This window comes from Lagopus leucura, unplaced genomic scaffold (genome assembly GCF_019238085.1).
Source record: "Lagopus leucura isolate 7727_CA_CO unplaced genomic scaffold, USGS_WTPT01 Super-Scaffold_100019, whole genome shotgun sequence".
NCBI classification, from domain to species: Eukaryota; Metazoa; Chordata; class Aves; order Galliformes; family Phasianidae; genus Lagopus; species Lagopus leucura.
The window spans coordinates 2,372,514-2,381,699 of NW_024962273.1; the positions used below are offsets into that span (position 1 = coordinate 2,372,514).

Here is a 9,186-nt window from a genome sequence, read left to right on the forward strand (position 1 = left end):
AGAAAAGCGCAGATTGCCCATCCTGTTGTCATCCTAATAGTTCCTTAAGAATTACTGTAGGTGTGACTGTGAGGTACTGAGAAGTACTTAACTATAGGTTTTTTTGGAGAGGCTCTGAAACCATTGAGCTTAGGATGGAGCCAGGCTTGCTTGGCAATCAGTGCCTTGGCAGGACATTGCAACAGCTTCTTGTAGCCTTTTCTAAGGAATGCTTCCTTCTCTCTAAGCGGTCTGAAATATGCAGATTACAAGTATTATGCATAACGCATTCATGTCGACTGTTTATGGAGGGTGGTCATTTGCAGCAAAATCCAAGTTACTCTAAATAGTGGGAAAAAAACAGTAGAATAGGGCACTTGATGAATCAGAAATACAGGAAAGAAAGGCAAACTTTGTGCACAAAGAACACAGTTCAACGTCAGCTAGGCAAGAGCAGAACCAAGGGAACAGAGCTGAGCAATTACAGCACTTTGCAGAGTCAGAACAAGCAAATAGCAGACTATGAGAACAGGCACAGTGCTCCTAGTCGTTCTCAGAGAAAGAGCTAGGAAACAACAACATGAGAAAAGCAAGAGGAGAGTTCAACGTCAAACTGGCAGACTCTACAGTGTCATCTGTAAAATGATATCATCTGCCAGAAAGCCTGCTGCCAATTCAGGCATTTTTCTGCATTCACAAGTTACAAGTGTGCAGCTGTGAGGCTATTGAATTTCATGACTGTACATTTGCAGCTTGTGAATTTGTCAGTAGGCATTTCCATCTTGATAATATTTGTGGAGAGCTGTGCAGTACGTATTGCCTTTCTATTAGATATGCTTAATACAGTCTGCAAATGCTAATCTGAGGATCTCTGTTGGAATGCTGGAGAACTACCTAAAACCTGCTATTTTCTTACTGTTTTGCATTTATATTTCTTGGATTTCCACAGCTCTTAATCACGGCTGAAACCTTCCTGTGAAAAGAAGTTGAATACATGTATATTAAAATAGGAGAATGTCAGTTATTCCCATTATCATTGTTTCCCATTTTTTGTGTGTGTGTTTAGCTTGAAGGAAACATCCTCCTCCAGCATGCAACACCAGAATATTGTTGAGCTGTTATATATGTACCTTTTTTTGACCTTTTTTTTTTTTTTTTCCCCCTTTTTAATTTAAAGATGTTAAAAATACAACAGCAGTGAATTTTCCTGCAGGTTGATTCGTTTGCATTTGCAGATTGTAAAGGAAGCTCTTTTTTCTTTGTAAACGGAAGAAGCAAAAATGTCTGTTGGAAGGAGTTTGCTGAAGATCACATAGAAAATCTCATTTTTAGTAATAGCCTATAAACACATCTCTCTGAAAGGGAGTTTTCTGGAAATTGTGGAAGAAAATCGCATTTTAGAGGCACAGCTCTGGAGGATAGGGATGGCTGTCCAGAAAAGGGTAGCCCTAAGAAAAAAGACTTCTTCATTGAGCGGAGTTCACTTTGTAATATCTGGGCAGCACACTTTGCAATGGGAAGGCTGCCAAAAGCCTGGTTGTGTAGTAAATAAACATAGCAGGGAAAGGCAGGCTGAAAGAAGATGGCTAGCCAAGCAGGATCCTCAGCGTCTGCTTATTTATTTCTTCATTCATTCAGTCATTTAAATTCTATCTTTGTCTTTGACACCTCTATCTTTATATGGTCAGTGAATGACAGGCTCACCCGCCGGAATAAAAATGTAATTAAACAACAGCCTGCTGTGGTCAGCTCCAGAACCTGAGAGCAATCCCAAGTCTCGTCGCTGTGGCCAAGCACACACACCAGCCTTGCCCTGTCCTGTGCCCCCAGAATCCTTTCCATGAGCATGCAGAATGGGGATTTTTAGGTTTAGGTGAAGCTGACCCCAAAATGTTTGAGCTATGCTTAGTGAACATTGGGATCCCAGTGCTTCAGATGGGAACGTGCCTATGGGAGGAGGCCAGCCTTGCTCAGGGCTGGAGTACAAGCAGCAAGGGCTGGAGGCTCAGTGTGACCAAACTGTGCCGTATGGTGATAAATCCCACCTGGGAAAGCTCCTCTGGCAAGAGCTGCTGAGTGTGATTTCTGTCCTCACGTATACTTCGTGCTGGTGAGCACAGAGCTTCTCTCTTAGGGTTGACCTAGAGCACCCTGCAGCCCAGCACGCAGTTACTGGAGAATGTGCTGAAGAAAACCAGACTGCGAGCTGGGGTTTCCCAGTCTGTCCCAATCTGGTGGCGGCAGGAGCTGTGAGCTGATTCCAGCACAGATCTCTCTGGGATTGTTTATCTCTTGCTGATGTGTCTGAAGTGCCTGAGGAGTAACAGAACTTTCTGCATCTGAGATCCGCTCGCCACAGAAGGTCCAGGTGCACCTCTTGCTTTCCATAGAGGTGAACCTTATTTCACTTTCCTCACCAGCATAGGGAAAGTAATACTAAAAACCTTTCCCTGGCCATAGTTAAGTAAACAAACAATCTCTAAAGTTCTAGCATGTGTGGCATCTTGCTTTTCCTTAGGGTAAACAAATGGAGCAGTCTTTTTTCCACTATTTCTGGGCTTTTGCAAAACATTGCCAATCGGCAATGTAGTAGTAATATTAACACATGCCTGTTCGAAAACGTGATACATACTTTTGGGTCTTTGAGATTAGTTCCTCTGAAGTGCTTTTTCTTCAGCTGCCTGACAAGGTTTTTGGCTCCACTTCAGTCTGGTAAGAAGACAGCTGCTCAACTTCTGACACAAATGAAGAAAATTGATGGTATGCCATCTCCAAAATTCTCTTTTCCTGCCAGACACTCTGAGATTGAGTACTAGGAGTCATTCAAAGCTTGGGGATTTTTAAAAAAATGTTGGGTGGGGCAGTATGTGGGGCTTGTGCATTTGGCTGGGCTGCTTCTGATAGCACTCAACACTTGCACAGAGCCTGCATTGCTGCGAACATAAACAAGTGTCAGATCGTTAATACTTACACTGCTAATATGGTGCTCACTTTAACTGCTGTTGTGTGCCGAGCTGTCATTACCATGGTTTTGCATAATGCCTTAGAAATTACCTCACAGAAATACACTCACCTGGCAGGGGAGACACTGCGCTCAGGAAGGTGGTCTTCCCAGGATGAGGCTCATCCCCTGCACTCTGGGTGTGCTGACCCCTGGAGTTTCCCCAGAGATGGGAAACTTGACTGTGCCATTTGTGGCAGCGGGGGACTGCATTCGTGCTTTCTCATTTTAAATATTTTTCTCAGGATCCTAAAGAAACTGGCTGATGTGATTGCCAAGCTGCTCTCTATCACATTTTAAAAATGGTGACAGTAAGTTGAAGTCCTTAAACACTGGAAAAAGGGAAACATTACTTCCATATTCAGGAAAGGGAGCAAAGAGGCTGGTGAGCCTCACCTCTGTGCCTGAGAAGATCATGGAACAGATTCTCCTGAAAGAGATATTAAGGCACATGTGAGTTGTGGAGGTGACATGAGACAGCCAGCATGGCTTCACCAATGGCAGATCACACCTGACCAGTCTGGTGGGCTTCTGTCATGGAGTGACTGCATCAATGGACAAAAGAACGGCAGCTGATGTTATCTACCCGTACTTGTACAATGCCTTTGGTGTGGTCCCCCACCACATCCTTATCTCTAAATTGGAGAGGTATAAATTTGAAGGCTGGACTATTAGATGGACAAAGAAGTGGCTGGGTGGTCATAGCCAGAGGGCTGTTATCAACAGTTCAATATCCAGTTGGAGGCTGGTCACAAGTGGTATCCCCTAAGGATCTGTTGTCTTTGGATCTTTGCTCTTCATTATCTTCATCACAGACCTTGACATGGGATTGAGTGTAGCCTCATCAAGTTTGCTGCTAACACCAAGCTGACTGGTGCAGTGACACCTTGTCTTCTTTTGACTTGTACTTACTGTTGCCATTTCTTTACGAAGAGACCTCAGGATGGTAAAAGTTGGGTTCCTCAGGTGGAGCAGAAGCCCTTATCTTAAGCAGTAGCATTTGGCAAACTTGGAGAAACTGTCAGCACATTCTCCCAGTTTTATATGTAGGGAGATGCTACTAAAGGTGCTGCTATTATGTTTGTCATGGCAGTAAACGATGGCTATGTGCACAGCTGAACTCAATTTTCTTCATTGGATGTGGAATTAATAACTACTATCAATTTTCATTGCTCTGTGCTGTTTTCACTTTGCAGTACCTGAATGGGCTCAGTCAGAAATGTCACTTTTTGGAAAAGTACTGTGGAGATGGGGTGGAGGCTGCTTCTGGCACACCATGCACTTGGGCTGTGCTTACTGGGAGCTCCTTTTGACATTTTCATCTCCACCAAGGCCGTATTTTTGTTCGAAGAGAACGTGCAAATCAGGTTCTATCCAGCAGAGCTTTCCCAGGACGCTGGTTCTGCCTGGGTCCCGTGCACTTTACCTTTTAAGAACATGCAACTAGCTCCTTTGTCTCTTAGGCAACTGCAAAAATAACTCCATCAAGAATAAACCTGCAAACAAGGGCAAAAAAAAAATAGCAGAACTGTGTGAAGAAATGAAATATATTGATTTAAATAGTCCCGTAAAGCTATTTCCTCCCCCTGTACCTCTGAAAGGCAGTAATGATATGCTCTGATTCCTAAGCACAAGTCCTGACTTGCATAAATTTGGAGATTTCATCTGTATAGATCTGCCACTTGCTAAGATATTAATACCTGAATATTTTTATGGCACATCCCTAAGTCAATAGGCAAAAGGTTTCTGAATAAAAGCCTTAAAATTACCTTATGAATTATTAACTATTCCCTGTATTACCGTTGAATTATAAAAGCATGGAAAAATGGAAAGCAGAATTGAAAAGCATCAATCCCAGGTTCTTTAAAAATGTAATACTAATCATTTGAGCAGTGTACAAATCTTTTATTAAAGATAAAGAGGAAGCCATACTTTTTTATTAACTTGAGGATGTGTTCAATCCACATGATTAAAAATCTCATTACTAACTCAAGTCAGGGAAGTGATTTATTGCTGAAACAAAATAAAAGGCATTCTGCCCATAGCTGTATTTACGGTGAGGAAAACGCTCAGGTTGTATCTGCTGGGTGTTTCTAAGGGTGGATTCCATTTTTCTGGGAAAGATTTGGTTTGGCTGCAGTCTGTAGCTGAAGTGCTACCTTAAGAAGAAAAGCCTGAACTGCAATTATAGGTACCAAGAGATCCTCTCTGCTACTAAATCTAAACGAAGCAAATGATTTTGTCTGATTCGGTAATAGGATGTGCAGAAATCCAGGATTTTATACACAGGGACTTGTCAGGTGTAGTTAGTGCTGTGAAGTGAGCATCTAACTGCAGGTTATTTGTGTGATTCTTCACCTATCACATACTAATGTGTATTTATTGATCGATATACTGTGGCTGTACTGTTCAAAAAGAGTGCTCCAAGTGAAGTCTCCATTTGTGACTGTGACAAACGATGGACTCAGTGATGTTATTTCCATAAATACCATATTCTACTTATTCTACTTATGTTTCTGTACTTAGCAAGCCTTAACCAGGTCAAGTAGTTTGAGTGCTAGGCAGCTATATGGGTGTCTTACACTTGAAAAGGGTTGGATATCTTAAAATACTGAATTATGCCCAGCGTAACTTCCAGTCCTATTTATACTCCTCTTACCATGTAAAATGAAGATAATACTGAATTTATTTACATCACAGCAGCTGTGGAAAAACTGCGTTATGCACACTTGCATATAGAGACAAGACATTAAATGATGCCATCAATTCCTGCAAGCCAGCAGAAATAGCTTTTCGCTTCCTGATAACTGTGCCTGGATGGCTCCCAAGGCTGAACGCTGCTTTTGCACATCTCCCAGGAAGTTTGAATTCTCTCCTGCATCGTGGGTGGAAAATGCCTGGTATTATCATGACAGGTGGAATAGGTATGGAAGTGTAAACCCTCCCCTGATCCTGGGTAACATATTGCCAGGCCCGGGCTTTGCTCCAGAGGAGTGTTTTGGGAGAAATTGCATATCTTGAAGTAAAGAAACATTTCTGGAAATAGGTTGCTTCAGAAATTTGGCAGATCTTCAGATGTTCAAAATGTTAGAAGCAGTCAAGACAAAGATTGAACAGTGGGTGGAGGCAAGGAAGGCGGTTAAAGGTGAGGTTAAATGTGTTGTATAGCTGTAGGAGAGATGTGTTGCACAAACACTGCAGTCATTTAAGGAGGGATCCATGTGACAATTTGCAAAACTGTGATAAATTATTTTGCTGGGCTCCTTTGCTTATCTTACATTTATCTTTACATCTCATTTTTCCAGTCCACTGTTCTGTTTCCATCTGCAGTTAGTATTTAATGCACCAAGCAACTTCACATTCCTCTCACCCATTTCCAACCTTCAAATGTTAAAAATATGATTCGGGTGTCAAAGTATTTCCAGTTTCTCCCCTTAAAATTATGTCCAGACGAACTCATCAGGGCCTCTTTTTCCAGAGGATTTAGGACAGAAAAGTTTTTTTTTTTCCAGTCAGCAACAGGACCCCTCCTGTTTCTAGCAGGCTGCAATAGGTGCAGCAGGACATCTGAACACATCTCATGTGCTTCGGGTGGTTTGCATGGCAGCAGAAGTTGGCATCTGCCCTCAATGCGCCGTGTAAATGCGTCCTCAGCTTGAGAAGTTCCAGGATGTCAGAGAGCGTAGGAAGTACAGGAAACACAGGTGGGTTGTGTGCTTTTGTTTCTGTTTAGCCTGTGCTAATTAGCCTACATGGGGAATGGCAAAATAAAAATGCCACCAAAACACACACTTTTAAAATCTCACTTAAATCTATCTCCAAAGTGGTTTTTGTTGTCATAGTTTTGGCAGTTGAGGGAGGATCCTCAAGAGAACAAGAACTTGTTTTCTGTGGAAAATCTGCTTTTCTTTCTTATTTTTCTCCAGTATTTGCACATAAGTGTTGTTATGTTTTCGTTTCCATCTGGAAGGTACAATCTTCATCTGAAATCTTTATGTTGTAGCTTTATGAAATAGCATCAAAGTAGGTGATAACGAAGACATTAAACATCTTCTGATGATTAACAAGATACTTTTAAAATCTTCCTTTATCACATGAGTGTAAAATGGATGCATTCGCTTATGTAAATCAATAATGTGCCAATGTGTGCTCAGTCTGAATGCTTCCAAGATTTCTCCTGCTTTCAAAGGAGAGCTTAACTTTAGTCAAACATTGGGTTGGGAGTGTGTTTCGCTGTGTTTCTGTGCTTAGTTTTGTACACAGAGTTCTTTTGCTCTACTGAGATGCTCCTGTTGGCCATCAGCGCCTGCTAATGTAGCTCAGGTTCCTGGTGCCATGTGAATAACAAAGCATTGGTTAGACAACCCTAGTGTACTCAATAAGTGGGAACTTAGTTATGTGAATTTCATTGACCAGCAAAATTCTTGGCAGCTAGTAAGTGCTTGGCCAAAATTTTACATTCTGGATCTCATCTGTCAGGTTCTGGTCTTTCCTTTCATAGATCTCCAATGAGTTTGTATTCATGGTTGGGCTTAAGTTTATTTTCAACTTTATTGTACCTGTGTTATATTGTAACTGGAATGCAATTTGTTGTAACATCATTGAAAAACCCAATTTTGAAAATCTGTGGAAAAGACAACAGCTTGAAAAAGGGAAAGGAAAATGACAGAGCTAAATCTGCACTCAAATAGTCTGTCTAGCAACTATCAAACTGATAAGTTTAGATTAGGATCTAATTTTTGGCTTATATATATTGTAAGTTTTCTGCGTTTCTCATACCATAGAATACCAAGTCAATGTCAATGATTTGACACTGCTTTCAAAAAGTACAATTATAGTATATTTCGTAAAAGAGTTATGTTTCACAGTAGTCCTTTGTTATAGATGGCAATAAGTTTGACACAGCTTGGTTCTGAGATGAATATTTCTTTTTTTTTTCAAAACATCACCTGATAAGTCACTCGTAAGACTGTAATGTATTACAAATAAGCTTATCTATCAGAACAATGCCTTGATTGTATTAATGTATATGTGTATGTATGTATTTTGTACGTGTAGGTAAGTATGAAGTGTCCAGGTAGGAAGTCAATGCTGAAATACCTGCCAGACTGACAGGGTGTAACTCTGATATGTAGGTGATAAAAGAAATACCACCACGAAGAGCCAAGAAAAAGACAGAATCACGGAATCACAGAATGGCCAGGGTTGGAAGGGACCTCAAGGATCATGAATCTCCAACCCGCCCCCCCCCCCGCCACATACAGCACCACCAACCTCCACATTTAATACCAGACCAGGCTGCCCAGGGCCCCATCCAGCCTGGCCTTGAACACCTCCAGGGGTGGTGGACCATGATGTTGAAAGGAAATTAAAATAAGTACATTTGTTGAAATGTACGTTGTGCTGGAATATAGCCCCCTAGACAAGATCTGGCCTCTTTGTGTTCAGTGGACTTTTCTTCAGGCTTTACCTGGTGGTTTCTTTGTGGTCTTTTGTGGCATTTCAGGAGGAAATTTTAGGCATTACTGCCCCACTCCTGGGGATCCCACAGCCTGCAGGACAGCACACATTATAAGGATTTCCCAGGAGGCTGTGTATTAATTAATCCTTTTGGATCTGCCACCTTAAAGCTGACAGAATATTTTGACAGCTGAAGTCAGCTTCACCACTAATCTAAGATTTATTTAAGGAGATATTTGCTTACAAACAGAAGTGTTTTTGAAGCAAACAGTAGAAAGGAATAATGACAAGCATAGTTAATAGTATCTGTAGTAAAAGGCTCTGCCTGATCTGCTCATAGCTTAGATACAGGCAGTCTGCCCCAGATCTGGCCAAGCCAAGAGAGCAACCCTAACCCCAACCCTCATCATCGCCCCTCATTGAGGACAAGCAGTATTCCAGGCAGCATGACACAGCCTATGGTCATGGTTGCCTGTCTTAGATACTATAGTTACGCTTTCTTTGTGAACATTGTAGAACTCTACTGCAAATTTAACACAGCTGCATACCTTAGTTTAACTCCACATGGGAACACATTGGAGGAACTGTGCTTGGCTCAGCAAGAAGCTGTTTGGAACGAAAGCTCAGCATTTCACACCATCAGTCCCTGGTGATAAACCTCATGTAATGGGCTGGCTCTGAAACCCAAAGTTTTCAGCTGTTCAGATTTTCTTACTGTATCAGAAGGAAGTTCTGGGGATGCTTCA

General features: G+C 41.7%; 1 non-coding gene across 1 annotated transcript; it reads left to right on the top strand.

The window, feature by feature from the left end:
* Window positions 1-3,044: 3,044 nt before the first annotated feature.
* Window positions 3,045-3,208, top strand: LOC122183759. Its single transcript, XR_006180354.1, has one exon. It is a non-coding gene; the product is annotated as a U1 spliceosomal RNA (small nuclear RNA).
* The last annotated feature ends 5,978 nt before the right edge of the window (window positions 3,209-9,186 follow it).